Consider the following 15732-nt stretch of genomic DNA (forward strand, 5'->3'; position numbering starts at 1 on the left):
TTTTAGGGATTGAACTTGGGGCCTCATCCTTACAAGATAAGCGCTTTACTTTCTCAGCCATCTCCTCAGCCCCTTCTAAAGCCTCAAGTTGCGTTTCCCCAAGACATTTCACACGCCTCTAGCCCAGAGTCAAATATTCTGCTGGGCTCCAACAGCTCCTAAGTGTGTGTGTGTGTGTGTGTGTGTGTGTGTGTGTGTATCTTTGGGGTTCCCAATCTTGCTCTGGGATTTGGGGAAAGGGCTTAACCTGCCCATGGCTGATGTTCCTTTCAAGTGTATGTGTTCCAGGGTGGCCTTGGGCATTTTGCTGGACAGCACCAACACCCCATCTCATATATGCAAACTTAAGCAACACCCCCAGGGACCAACTGACAGTGCTGGGCTGGGGTGGGGGGGGGGAAAGAATCCTTCCCCAGCAGAGAGACCACTTCTCTGTGGGGCTACCAGGCTGGAGTGCCGCATTTCTGAGAGACACTTCTGAAAGCAAATATGACATACAACCTCTAATCCTCCCCAGAGGGGGCTGCGAACATCTCCAACCTCCCAGAAAACACACTCTGGGTACCAACCCTGCTCCTCAACTGTGACTGTGTGCTTAGTCAGAAGAAACAAGACTCTCACCTGTGACAACAGGCACCACGAGATCATATTGTTCCCATGGAACAACGGGGTTTCTGGGGAGCCTTCTGTGGGCCAATTCTGGGCTCAGTACAAGCCCAGCCAAGTGTGATATAGGGGCCCTGGCAGTTGAGACTCCACATCAAATTTAGTTTACAAAGAAAGGGGTCACACATGGTGGTATGTTCCTGTCATCCCAACACTGGAGGAAGAGGCAGGGGGATTTCTGGTCAGCATGGGTTACACAGTGAGTCTCCATTGCAAAAAAATCAGGGCTGGTGATGTATGTAACTCAATGGTAGAAAGCTTGCCCAGCTCTAGGCTCCATCCCAAGCACTGGGGGAGAAACCCCAAAAAAGGGACATATTTGAAGGCCCCAAGCGCGCGCGCGCGCACACACACACACACACACACATACACACACACACACACACACACACACACACACACACACACAGGCAAGAGCAAAAGGACCAGGTTTGGAGACCAACACTGGTAGACCTTGAACACAGCTCCACCAGCTCTGTTCATGAGGGCCACAGAGGGATTGTGGGGGAAATGTACTCACGGGTTTACACACCAGCTGTGTCCTGGGCCTGGCAGGAGCATCTATCCAATGAGTCTCTCAGATTCCCTGTTCTCTGCTGTGGGGTACAAGGCACCCGGAAAGTGCTGATACTGGCAGGCTGCCGTAACCTTCCCCCGGAAGCCCAAGTGGCTGCTGCACTCTGAGGAGGCTGTCTCTATTTTTAGCAGGTGCAAAGGGAGGCTGTGGTGGGCTCTATACTTCTCTTTTTTGTTTTATTCTGAGCAGAACCTGAAGACGGATGTGGTGGTACGGATCATCCTAATTGCTGGGTTAAGGCAGGGGGATGGCAAGCTTGAGGCTAGCCTAGACCGGGCTACAGTGTGAGACTCTGCCTCCAAAACAGGGGAACCCCCCCCAAAAAAAACTAAGCCAGGTACATGGCATTTGATTATAGTCCTAGTGCCTGGGGACGGGGAGGGGCAGATCCTCATATTTCACTGACTAGTCAGTCTAGCTAATCAGTTCTCTCCAGGTTCGTGGAGAGCCAGTGAGATGGCTCAGTAAGTAAAGACACTGGCTGTACAAGCTTCTGAGGACCTGAGTTGGATCCCCAGAACCTACGTAAAGATGGAAGGACAGAAAATAAGTGGTCCTCTTACCTCTACAGAAGAACTGTGGCACATGTGTCCATACACACATACACATAGATACACACATCATAGACACACACACACACATCAAACACTGACATATACACATCACACAAACACACTCACAAGTAAACAACAAAACAAGAACAAAAACCCACCGAGTAGAAATAACCCAGGGAAACATTGACATTGACCTTTGCCCTCTATATCCACATACACACAGTTCCATATACACCAGTGTATAACACACATGGCAGGCAGAGGCAGGTGGATCTCTGTGAGTTTGAGGCCAGCCTGGTCTACAGAGTTCTATGATGGCCAAAGAGACACAGAGAAACCTTGTCAAAAAATAAACACACAAACAACAACAACAACAACAAAACAAACAATAGAGTTGGGAAAGGCAGCAAGGTTTTCCCCCCAAAACCACGGACACCATGATGTTGGACACCTATGTCCACATTGTGAGAGACCCAATCCCTGTTGTTTTAACCTCTCTCATTGGCAGTAGCTGAGTAGAGAAAGCTCCCCAAGCCACAGGAAAGGGTATGCTGGGAACCTTTCAAGGAAGGTGGCATCCACTGAATCCCACACAACAAAGAAGTGGCACTGGGGTACTTCTGATGTGTTCGTACCAAGAGTGCCTCCAATACAGCAAGAAAAATATTACCCAGAAAAGAACCCTGTGGATCCCCCAAAGAAGCTTGAGGACACAGAAACAGAGCATAGTTGTTTTATCTAGGAGCTGCAGGTTCAAACCTCAAGCTCCAAATACTGGATAGGATCTTCATTTCTGAGTGGGTGGAGGTCTGTCTTGCTTAAGCCTGTCACAAACCAGTCCAAGGGACTCAGAAACATGCTGGCTCTGTTTGCTTTATTTATTTCCGTCTTGAAACTGAGATTCTAAACAGCCCCAGCCCTCAACTGCTGACTCAGCTGCCTAAGCCCAAACTCATAAAATCCTATTTCAGAAAGGTCCAATGATTTTATTTTCTGACCATAAATATGAGATTTAATTAGCAGCTTGCTGCTAATGAAGTTGCCAGGGAAGCCAGAGTAAAGATGCAGAGAGCCACATAAAGAAGGGCTCATCATCCTATTAACTCTTTCCCCTCCTCCACCCACCTGTCCCTGGCTGGGTCTTTCCTATGGCCACTTGTGATTAGCTGGGGACTACAGAGGGGAAGTCTGTGGCCAGAGGATGAGGAATGGCTGCTCACTCAGCTTCTGTGACTCCACCTTGAGTTTCTGGGTACTTCTATGCACAATGACCATATATTGTGATGCTTGATTTTATGTTTTGGCTTAGTTGAGCCAAATGCTGCCCAGGCAGTTGGGGAGGGGGCATGGTGACATATGTGGGTATGAGCATTTGCTATGGGTGAAGAATACCCACTGTCAGCATAGGTGGGCCCCTTGCATCTATTCAGGGTGGCGCACAGCAGGCCAGAACTGATAGTTAATCTTGATTGACAGTGTCCTGGCATTTAGAATCACCAATTACATAAACTGAGGAAGGCAACTCACCCTGGATGTTTGCAGCATCATTCCATGGACTAAGGTTCCAAAATCAAGCTAAGCACCAGCAATCATTCCTTCTGCTTCCCAGTGGCAAGTGCAGTGTGACTAACTGCCTACATTCCTGCCACCATGCTCTTCTTATCATGATGGACTGTGCACCCTTGAAGTGTGAGCCGCAATAAACCCTTCCCCCTTAAGTTGCTTTTTATCAGGTGTTTTGTTACTGTGAGGGGACAGGTAACTAATTCAAGAGGGCTCTCTCTCTCTTGTGCTGCATCTTCAACATTTCCTACCCATAGACTGCAGAGACTTTGGACTCCAGGGCTCCACTGGGCCCCCTTGCTCTCAAGCCTTTGGACTTGGAGTGGGTCAGCCATTGGCTTTTCAGATTCTGTAGCCTGCATGGGGTGTGTCCCAGGACTTCTTGTACAAGTCAGTTCTTTAGCAAATTGTCGCTGTAAATCCGGGTTTCCCCAGCTGGTCCTGTCTGCCTTGCAAGCCTGGCCTGGCTTGCACCTTTCCTGCATAACTCCTTCTAAAGGAGTACAAACAAACAACCAGTTTGTTCTGTACATTATCCAAGAAGCTGAAGTTAAAACTCGATTGTGAATCTCTTAAATAAGCCAGGAAAAAACAAGCTCACATGGTCATTGCTGACCTAACTCTGGTCCTGCAAAGTGTCTTCACACACAGGGTCATTTGCATGACTGTGAAGTCCTTGCCTGTTCAGATGGCATAAGGCTGTGTCATTAATTATTCAGGCATTATTTCTGGACACTCGATCTTGTGTGCTGTGTACATAGGAGCAGGGACACAGACCCACCCATTGAGAACAGTGAACATGGTTAGATGTGAAGAGGGCACAGAGTCCACAACATGGCACTGTAGAATTTGTCTGCAGTCAGAGCACATATCATTACAAACTAGAAAAAAGCTTATAGTGGAAAGTAATAGAGTTTTTGAGGGATTAAAAAAAATCAGAAGCTTACTGCATTTGGATTTTGGCTCCTGAACAAGAAAGAAGAGCCTGGGTTTTGGCTCCTTGAGGCTCTGCAGGAATTTTCCTGGGTCAGCACCGACATGTCTGAGGTGCTGTAGCCTGAATGCCTTCAGGCACGGCTGTTAGTTCAATGGGTACAACTGGCTGAAAACATCAAATGTTTGGAAGAAAAATGGGCTTTTGAAAACCATTACCATTTCTCTTCACTTTCTGGGTTTAGTGCCTCATGCAAACCCTGCTCACAGACTCAAATGCCTTTTGAAGCAAAGTGGACTACAGAGTCAGTACCAGCATGAGCTCCAGATCCATCACCATCATCAGCATCAGCACCATTACCAATATCATTTTCATCAGGACCAGCATCAAATCAGCAACATTACCAACATCATCACCAGCACTATCAACATCATAACTAACATCTCCATCAGCTTTAGCATCAGCAGCATCATCAGTATTAGTATCAGCAACATTACCAACATCATCACCAGCACCATCAACATCATAACCAACATCTCCATCAGCTTTAGCATCAGTACCATCATCAGCATCACTATCAGCAACTTTACCAACATCATCATCACCAGCACCATCAGTACCATCCATCACCAACATCATCATCACCAGCATCAGCATCAATATCAATATCGCATCACACGTAATTTGTTAGGCTTACAGCTTCTCAAGCTTGCCTAGATATTCTGAATCCAATTATAAGAATGTAATGTTAGAATCTAGCCTCTGGGGCCTGAAAGATCACCACATGGTTAAGAGGATTGACTGCTCTTCCAGAAGATCTGGATTCAATTCTCAGCACTCATGTGGTGGCTCACAACCATCTGCAACTCCAGTTTCAGGGGAGATAAGACCTTCTTTTGGCCTTCATCGGCACTAGGTACACATGTGGTACATGGTTATATATGCAAGCAAAATACCAGCACACAGATTAAAAAGCAAATCTTTTAAAAGAAGAACATTAGCTTCCGCCTAAGCCATAGTGTAGCATCAGTCTTCTCTAATCCTTTTACACATCCTTACAGACACCCTCCTGAGGCAGTCTGTAACTCTCTCTAACAGACAGTGCTGAGGCAGGGATTTCCCACCTGAGCAGTAAGTTAGTCAGTACCCCCTTTGATGTTAGCTTACCAGTGACAAAAGCAACTAATGGAACGAAAGATTCATTTTAGCTCACAGTCTGAGGGTACACAGTCCAGCATGGCGGGGAAGGCATGATGGCAGGAGTGTGAAGGAGCTGCTCACATTGCGTCCACAGTCAGGAAGCACAGAGAGGGATGCTGGTGTTTAGCTCACTTTATTCTTTTTATTCAGTCTGAAACATGGCTCAAGAAATGGTGCTGCCCACTTCACCGTGGGGATTCCTGCCTCAACAGTCCTAATCCATATTATTCCTCACACACACAACCAGAAATTTGTTTCCTGGGAGATTCTAGATCAGTCAAGTTGACAATGAAAATGATTACAGTAACACATGGTGGCCTACAACTTTCTGTCCTCCTGCCCGATCTTCTCAAGTGCTGGGGTCATAGGCATGTGCCACCACACCCTGCTGAGGGACATTTCTCAGGCTGAAGAAAAAATGGTACTGGATGAAGCTTTGATATACATGAACTACAGAAGAGTGTTATGATACAGAAGGTACTGAGTTAACTGATTATTCTAAAGTCATTCTTAATTTCTTTCAAATGTGACTGCCTAAAGCCAAAATAATAATGGATTGTGCAGTGTATAATAGAGGTAGAAATCAGGCGGAAGACAATACCACAAAGGACAACAGAGGGTTAATGAAATGATGTGACTGTAAAGTCTATGGTATATGTGAAGTCATATAACATTATTATAAAATAGTCTAGAGTAACTTAAAGACCCACTTTAAAAGCCATGGAGGAGCAGCGAGTGCACAGAGATAAAACACAGAGCCAGGCTATCAAGCCAGTGGAGGGACACAAATGGAGCACCAGAAAGGTCCTGGGCATGCCCGCAGAAAGCAAGAAAGGTCCGGCCTCACTGATAACATGCTTGTTGCCCAAGCATGAGGATCTGAGTTCAGATCTACAAAACTCATGTTTAAATACGCCAGGTGCAGTGGTTTAGGTCTATAATCCTAGGGCCACGAGTTGGGAGGGAGGAGGCAAGAGGATCCCTGGTGGTCACTGGTCAGTCAGTCAAGTTGACTAGCTGAGCTTTGGGTTCAGTGAGAAATTCTGTCTCAAAAATTAAGAAAGATAATTTATGATGACCACTGGCCTCTACACACACACATGTGCATGCATGTACACAGACACATGCACACAAAAAGAAAGAAAGGGAAAATTGAACAAGAAGATGTGTCAGAAAGATGACACACATAGATGGCAGAGGTTAGCAGGTGAGGGGGGTATCATGTTGAATGTGAAAACTCTAAGATGAGTGGATTAAAAAAGATTTCAGTAGTTTACTGATTACCATACACACACACACACACACACACACACACACACACTTTCACTGTAAAGACCCAGAGAAAGAAGCTGGAGAGATGGCTCAGAGCTCAGTGGTTAAGTGCACTGGCTGCTTTTGCAAGAGGACCTGAGTTCAGTTCCCAGCACCCACAAGGTGACTCACAACTACCTGTAACTCCAGTTCCAGGGGAATCTGATGCCCTCTTCTGGCCTCTGTGGGTACTGCATGCACTTAGTACACAGAAACACATGCAAGCAAAACACACACACACACTTTTAAAAACTATCTAAGGCCCAGAGAAAGTAAAGAGGGAAGCACTGTGCATACACAAAAAAAAGCTGTAAGAAGGGCATTTCACAGACATACACCCAATTCACAAGAGAAAAGAATATGAGATATGTGTTCCAGCCAGAGATACAGAACTCAGTCAGCAGTATAACTGAAAGAGAAAGTTAGTCTACCTATCTTCCCTCCCTCCCTCCATTTCTCCCTCTTTTCTTCTTCTTAATGGATAGAGTGGTGTGTGTGTGTGTGTGTGTGTGTGTGTGTGTGTACTCATGTAAGTGCAGGTCAGAGGTCAACCTTGGGTGCCATTCTTCAGGTGCTATACTTTTTATTTCCTGAGATGGGGTCTCTCATTGGCCTAGATCTCATCCATTTGCTGCAGCTTCCTGTGAGACCCAGCAATCTGCTGCCTCCTAAAGGACACTGCACCCATGTTTTTCTTAATGTGGGTACTGATGACTGAACTTGGGTCCTTTGCTTGTAAAACACTCAACTGACTGCGTCCCCCCCACCAGTTCAAGAATCTGCCTTTATATTGTTTTATATTGTTTTTTTTTTTTCAGTTGTTTCAACTGCCTACGCGGAGCTTTGTGGTCTTTTTTGCCTGGTAGTTATCCATTTCAATAGTCCTCTTTTGCTAAATATTAGGACTTGTAGATAAAAATCGTGGAAGATTAGAGTAATACTGCCAATCACCTGGACTTAAGTGACAGTCAAAAAACACAGCAGCCAGAACTGCAGGGTCCCTTTATTTTTTAACATTCAATGCCTCCATGTGTATGTGTTTGTGTGTGATGTGAGTGTGTGTTCAAGAATGGTATGTAAGTGGCATCTCACATGTGTGGGAGGTAGAAGACAACTTCAGGTTGTGACAGTCTATTGTTTAAGGCTGAACATGTTAATCAACTAGCTCCTGTTTCTTGTTTGTTGATGTGTTTGCCTGGCTAGCTGGCTCTTGAGCTTCCCAGGATGTGTCTATCTCTGCCTCCCATTTTTTTCCATAGGAGCAGAAATTATAGGAACACATATTACTGAACCCAGTTTTACATAGGCTAGGAGATTTGAACTCAAGTCCTCATGCTTGCCATCAGTAGACTGCAAAAAAAATCATTTGGCAAAATTTAGTGTCCATTTGTTTTGTAGCTATTTCCTTGAACTAAAATATTCTTTGCTAAAGTGAGGAGGGAGATTGTGTAAGTGTCAGGAAGTAAGTCAAACTCACCAGTCTCAAGAAGTTCTTGAAACTTACAGGATTCACAAGTTATTTGCATGTAAATTACCATGGTTATAGAAACAATAACAATTGATGGTGGCTCCATGGAGTGACCTGTAAGACATGCAGAGAGCTCCAGGGATGCAGATTGACTGCACCTGTATCTGTGCTGAGGTTTTGTTTTTGTTTTTTCCCTGATGAAGCTGCCTTTGAATTAACCATGTTCTGTAAGTAAACCCTCACTCACACTTCTGTAAATAATCCCAATAAACTTTAGATCTGAGTGGGATAATTTCTTTGATCTGTCATTGGTGCTCTATCTGGGAGAATAGACATTTGTTCCACAGGAAATACTGCACATATTCAAACCTCTCAGGAACTTAGTGTGGATGGGGTTGCCCTCCAAACAATAACCACTTTCCTATGCTGGGCAAGTTAGTGTATGCTTAGAATCCCAACATGGTGACTGAAGCAGGGGGATTATGAGTTTGAGGCCAGGCTGAACTACATAGCAAATTCAAGACCATCCTGTCAGAAAGCCAGAATAGTCATGCTATCCTATTTTATTCAACATATTAGAGTTCCAATCCAATCTAAAAATATAAGAAAAGGAAATAAGGAAGGTGAAATTTGAAAAGAAAGAGTTCAACTACCATATTTCTCAGACAATGCAATTACCTTTAGAATCTAAAAGGGGCTACAGAAAAATCTAGAATCAAGAGGAATCAATTAATAATAACTAACAACAAATATTCACCAAGTTAGCAAGGATATAGGACAGAAGATCAATACACAAAACTCAACAAAACCTGACATATAAAAATATCACATGCTTAGGATTTAAATGTATTAAAGATGTGAGAAATGTCCACATTGAAAATACAAAGAATGCCAAGAAAATTTGAGGAGTCTTAAACCAAATGGATGGATATACCATGTTCATGGACCGTAAGATTGTTCAATATTGTTAAGAGAATACCTTACAGTGGTCTGGAGCCTCAGTGCATTCCAGTGAAATCCTAGTTAGGTTTTCTGGTTGAGTGTTAGCAAAAGAATTCATAAATGTATACAGAAAAGCAGGAGGTCAGGAGAGATGCCTCATGAAAGCATGAGGGCCGGAGTTTGAATTTGCAGGGTCCATGTGTGGGTGTGGCTTAGTGAGGCTACACTGGGCTATAAGTCCAGCACTGGTGGGGGGTGGAGGAGGTGAGTGGAAACAGGTAGATCTCTGGAGCTTGCTGACCAGCCAGTCAAGCCAAAATAGCTTCTGGCTCAGTGAGGACTGGTCTCAATGCAAAGAGGTGGAGTGTGATGTGGGAAGACACCCAGCATCCTGCTCTGGCCTATGCATGCCTGCACATTGGTGTGAACCTACACACTCACATGCATGTGCCACATACATAGCCCATAAAAATGAAAGAAAAGCAAGAGACTCTGCATAGCAAGAGGGATAAAAGCAAGGGACTTATGTGACTCCATTTCAAGGGCTGCTGTAAAGTCACACAGATCAAGAAATAGTGAGTATGATTTAGGGGTCAGGCTAAGTAGTAAGTGGATAAAGCAGATGGAAAAGCCATTATCTGTTGTTATGGTGAGTCTGAAAGCAGATGTACATTTATAGAGTGGATTAATTTTGACAAGGGCACCAAGATAATTTGGTGGCAAGAGAAGTCTTTCAAACCTGGAGTTGCAGCAAGCAGCTATCTACAGGGGAAGGTGAACCTCAGTTCCCGCCTCATACTGTACACAAAGCAGTCTGGGAGGAAGAGTGAAGGCTTTTGGTTTTGTGGTTTGTTCAAAAGTGTATAGCTTATATATGCGTCTGTGTATGAGTGTGTACACATGTATGTGCATGTGTGTGGAGGCTGATGTCAGCATTTGGGTATCTTCATCCAATCCATCACTGCTTTATATATTGATTTTAAGGTCAATTTTATTTTATTTTACTTGCATGAGTATTTTTTTCCTGTGTGAATGTGTGTGAACCATGTGTCTGGTAACCTTGAAGGGTGTTGGATCCACTGGAAGTGGACTTATGGATGGTTGTTAACCATCACGGGTATGCCAGGACCTGAACGGGTATGCAGGGTTCTCTGCAAGAGCAACACATGCCATCTCTTCAGCCTCTAGTTTGTATTTTAAAAAGATTTTAAATTTTATGCATGTCTATGTGTGGGTTTATGTACATAAGTGCAGTTGCCTGCAGAGGTCAGAAAAAGGCATTGGATCCCCTGGAGCTGGAGTTACAAGTGATTGTGAGCTGCCCTCACAGTGTGGGTACTGGGAATTGAACTTGAGGCCTTCTGTAAGAGCAGGTGTGTTTTTAACCATTGAGCCACACCGCACCCCTAGAGCCTAGGGACAGACCTGGGCTGCCAGACTCAGCTTTTCCTGGGCTGCTGAGAATCGCAGCTCAGATCCTCACATTTGCAAGCACTTGATTGACAGAGCCATCTTCTTGGCAGCCCCAGATTGCAGACTTAGAAGTCAAATTCAAATCTGTAATTTTCCAGGAAGAAAAATGTAAGACTTTAATTGTATTTTTGAGATGAGGTCTCACTATGTGGTCCAGGCTGGTTCCCACCTCTCCATCCACCTGTCCGGCCTCCTGAACGCTGGTATTACAGGTGTGTACATCATTACACCTGTCATAAAACAACCTCAACATGAAGTTGGTGAAGATTATTTCAGAACTCCAGAAAGCACAGAGCCACAAATTGGGAAAGAAATTCATCAAAATAAGCAACTGCATATCAGAAATGTTACTAATAATATAAGCAGGTAAGCCATACACTTGGAGAAAAATAGTTTCAAGACATATAGCTGACAAAATATTGTTCACATAAAAGCTTTAAGAATGAATAGCCCAATAAAAAATATGCTAAGGTTTAAACAGGCATTTCAGAAAAGAAGAGACACGAATGGCCAATAAATGCAGGAGAAAATGCTCCATGCCATTTGTCATTGGCTCATGCAAATTAAAACTCCAGTGAGGGGGCTGGTGAGACATCTCAGTGGGGTAATGATTGCTGTGCAAGATGAGGATCTGAGTTCAAATCCTCAGAGCCCATGATAGCCTGCACCTGTGATCGCAGCGCTCCTCCAGTGAGCTGGGAGATGGGAGACCAGCAAATCCCTGGAAGCTCTTGGGCCAGCAGGCTGGTGTATGCAAGAGCAAACAAGAGATGCAGCCTCAAAGAGGAAAGTAAGGACCAGCACAGAGGTTGTCCTGTGACCTTCATACTCGCATATCACACTCACACACCACACACACACACACACACACACCACACACACACACCACACACACACACCACACACACATACACCAATACACTACAGACACACACATACTCAACTATACACACCACACACATACACAACCACACACATATACAACCACACACACACATACCACATACACACACACCACACACACACACACCAATACAGTACAGACACACACATACTCAACTATACACACCACACACACACACACACACACACCACACACACACACACACACACAAACACAGAAACACATCTGATAGCATGGTGAATATTTAAAACTCAGTGAATGAGGTGCTGAGGTGTGTGGCAACTGAAACAGTCACACAGGAGAAGGGTGGGGCAGGTGTCAAACCACATAGCTGTTTGGAAAATTGAACAACCTGATCCCCGTGATTCAGTGGACATCTGGGGTTCTAAGACTCAAAAGCCTGTGAATTAAGCAAGTACATTTATTACAAGCGAACAAGTGTGCTTGTGGGTACACGCCCATGACACGCATGTGCAGGTCAGAGAACAACCTTGTGCCCATTCCCTCCTTTCACCCTTACATGGGTTCTAGAAGTTGAATTTTGGTCATTGGACTTGAAGGACAAGCACCTTCACCTGCTGGGTCATTTCACTGGCCTCTAATTTTTAATTTTTGGGACAGGGCCTCACGTAGCCCAGGTTGGTTTTGAATTATCTTTGTGGTTGAGGATGACTTTGGTTGTCTGGCTCTCCTGCCTTCACCCCCTTATTGCTGGGATGGCAGGTGTGTATGGCCACTCCTGGTGATGGAGCCAGGGCTTCCTGCATGCTAAGCTGCCCTATACCAACTGATTTCAACCCCAGTGCAACTGTAGGGATGTACTTGGGAAGAATGAAGACATATCCGTGGGCTGGGAAGTGTGCATGAATACCTGAATGGCTCCGCCCATAATATCCACCCATAGGAGGGCAGAGCAGCAAATCTAATAAATCTAATAAAAATGAGAGAAGCAGGAGTAGGAACCAGAGCATGGGAGACTCTCAAAACACCTGAAAGGAACTAGAGCCTGGTGCGCTGGGTATGCCTGTCATCCTGGCTCTCAGGAAGCTGAGGCGGGGGATTGAGAGTCTGAGGCCCACCAGGGCTACGTGGCAAGACCTCATCTTAAAAAAAAAAAGCCAGAGAGGGGGTGGAGCAAGAAGAGAAGAGGAGAGGGTAGTGGGGGCGGGGAGGCATAGTTGGAGGAAGGGGCAATTGCCTTGTGCTGTGTCTACACGTTTCCCTCCATCTCTTCACCCCTGTATTCCCTGTCCCCTTCTCCCTCTTCTCTTTCTGTGTGGCCCTGCCTGTCTCCTGGTACACTCACTCTAAACTCAGGCACATACTAGCAGGAGGAGACCCACCTGAGGACAGGCCCAGGTGGGAGGAATCAAGGTTCCCAGCCCCCAGCCCCGCTGTGCCCATCCTGGCAACCACAGCCCAGGTCAGCTGCCCTCTCTGGCAAGGATGCTGCAGGTGTAGACTGTGGCTCCACCCACCCGTTGCTGCCTCCTGGTGGGTGGCTTTTATAGACCACGCAGCCACAACTTTGATGTTCCTTGGGAAAAAAGCCACCCTCTTGGGGCCATTTCCCCCTCCCTGTAATGAGTCAGATTTAGAAACTCCAGAGAGCATTTGGGCTCGGTGGGTGAATCCTTCCAGTGGCATCAATTATTTTCTTGACTTCATAACATAGCATAACACAGATATGTTTGTTCAATTGACTAAAATTAACCTAAAAACACAAGGAGGTTCTTGACCATTGGGGTCGATAGCCCAGCTGCGAATCTTGTTGAACGTAGATTCTAACATAGCAGGGCAGAGCAGAGGCTTGGGAACCTGTATTTCATTTAATTAAGAGTTCTTTTCTTTTCTCCCCCCCCTCCAGAGATAGGGGCTCGTGTAACCCAGGCTAACTTTCAACCTGCTAGGTAGCTGAGGGTGACCTTGATCCTTTATCCTCACGTATGCTAGCATTACAGTGTGTGCACCACAACTGGTTTATGCTTTGCTGGTCCTAGAACCCACAGTTTAGTGCATTCTGGGCAAGCACTCCACCTACTGAGCTACACCTCAGGCTGGGAATCTGTATTTTGATTCTGGTCCTGGTTGGCTGGTAGCATTAGGAGTAACATGTCTGCTTGTCTGTCACCTGAGACTGCCATTACCCTTGGGGTTAAATATGTAAAGGCACTATATATAAATCCCCCTTTTCCCCTTATTCTGTGGGTGGAATTGGCAGGTACTCTACTACTGGATTACATCCTAGCCCCTCACTGGGGGATTCTAGGCAGGTGCTCTACAACTGAGCCACACCCCTAGCCCCTCACTGGGGGATTCTAGTTAAGTTATCCACTGCCTAGCCAAAGAACCTCTTACTGATGGGCTGTAAGTAAATGCTCTATCACTGAACTACATGTACATTCTCTCTCTCTCTCTCTCTGTCTCTCTCTCTCTCTCTCTCTCTCTCTCTCTCTCTCTCTCTCTCTCTGTGTATGTATGCACATCAGACCCAGAACTAGCTATGTAATATAGGCTGACTTTGAACTTGTAATCCTACCTCAGCCTCCTGAGGTGCTGGGATACATTGTGTACTTAGCTTCATTGCATCCTTAAAATGACTCTGTAAGGAAGGTTCTGGAACCATTTGAATTTTGTGGATTAGCAAGATACCATCTGGAATGGTTGGGTGACCTGTCTCAGGTCTGATGAGTAATGGATGGCCAGGATCTGCATCACAGCCAGTTAATTTTCCATTCATTTTCCTACTGCCTCAATGGGGAGCCAAGTGACATACAATTAGCCATATCTGAAAATATTTTATTTTATGTGTATGGTGTGTGTGAGTGTGTGTGTGTGTGTGTGTGTGCAGGTATGCACATGATACCATATGAATATGGAGGTCAGAGGACAACCTTGGGTGTGGGTTCTCAACTTTGCGGTGTTTGAGACAGCATCTCTTTATAGTTCACTGCAGTGCGTGATGGGACAACCAGCCCACAAGCTCCCAGGGGTTCCCATCTTGCTGCAGGATCACTGTGATTATAGAGGCACAGTTCCACATCCAGCTTTACATGGGTCTTAGGGATCCAAACTCTGGCCCTCACATCTCCACTTTACTCACTGAGCCATCTCCCCAGCTCCTCCTTTTCTTAAAAATAATCTAATCATTCATGTCTGCAGCTGGGCAGCTGGAAATAAAAATTCATCATAGAAAGATGAACGGGAAACTCAGCCACACACCACAAACGAGAAGGCAGAGTTCCCAGAGACTTGGGCAATGATTTCCGGTTTCCCAGCACTGGTCCTGATCCATCTACAGCATTCTACATGCTAATACTTTCCTCCTTCTGCCAGTAACAACTGACATACCTTGATACCTAGTTCCTGTCAGCTCCCTCCAGGTGTTTGGATTTCAGTCTCTCCTCTGTAGTTCAGTCTCGCACGGTTTATTTAACCAGGACAACTCCATTTGGCACCCACTGCAAGGACGTCAGGCGAGGGCGACAGGCAGGATGACAGTAATGGACGGTGGCTGACGAAAGACCGGGAGTGTGGCACAAAATATGGGCAGCCGCGGGAGGAAGATGGGGAAAGTGCAATAAAAAACACACCATCCCCACTTAAGTAATGCTGAGGTCACATCACAGGGCAATAAAACGAGGTCACACACAGTTGGGGCTGATGCGCCATCCTTAACACACTTGTTTCTGTAGCTGACACAGGGATCCATTTAATCACAGCTCCAACACCACATGCTTCCTCTTCCAGAGAATGAGTCAAGCGTGGCTCACTAACCCCCAGGGTATATTTCAGAAGTTACAAGGAATTTTCTCCACCTTAGTTTCTCCAGGGTTTTATTCCTTTGCAGTACTGGGGGCAGAACTCAGAGCCTTGCCCATGCTAGGCAAGCAATCTACCACTGAGTCCCTCGCTGGGGATTTCTAGGCAGGTGTTCTACCACTGAGCCACACCCCAGCCCCTCACTGGAGATTTTAGATAGGTGCTTTACCACTGAGCTACACCCTAGCCCCTCACTGGGGGATTCTAGATAAGTGCTTTTCCACTGAGCAACACTCCGGTCCTCACTGGGGATTCTAGGCAGGTGCTCTACCACTGAGCCACACTTGTGCTCTTCACTGGGGGATTCTAGGCAAGGGA

At 45.6% G+C, this 15732-nt stretch overlaps 1 protein-coding gene across 2 annotated transcripts in view; it reads right to left on the bottom strand.

Annotated features, from left to right (window-relative positions):
- Card11 (caspase recruitment domain family member 11) overlaps positions 1 to 15732 on the bottom strand; it is a 121341-nt gene that overhangs the window by 69984 nt on the left and 35625 nt on the right. Inside the window, exon 1 of one of the 2 annotated variants that reach the window (XM_051205227.1) lies at positions 1187 to 1246. The exons of the other annotated variant lie outside the window; for it this stretch is intronic. The gene's annotated coding sequence lies outside the window, so the exon portion shown is untranslated. Of the gene's footprint in view, positions 1 to 1186; positions 1247 to 15732 lie in introns of those variants that run through there. 2 annotated transcript variants of the gene reach the window in all.

The sequence above is a fragment of the Phodopus roborovskii genome, unplaced genomic scaffold (assembly GCF_943737965.1).
Source record: "Phodopus roborovskii unplaced genomic scaffold, PHOROB, whole genome shotgun sequence".
NCBI classification, from domain to species: domain Eukaryota; kingdom Metazoa; phylum Chordata; class Mammalia; order Rodentia; family Cricetidae; genus Phodopus; species Phodopus roborovskii.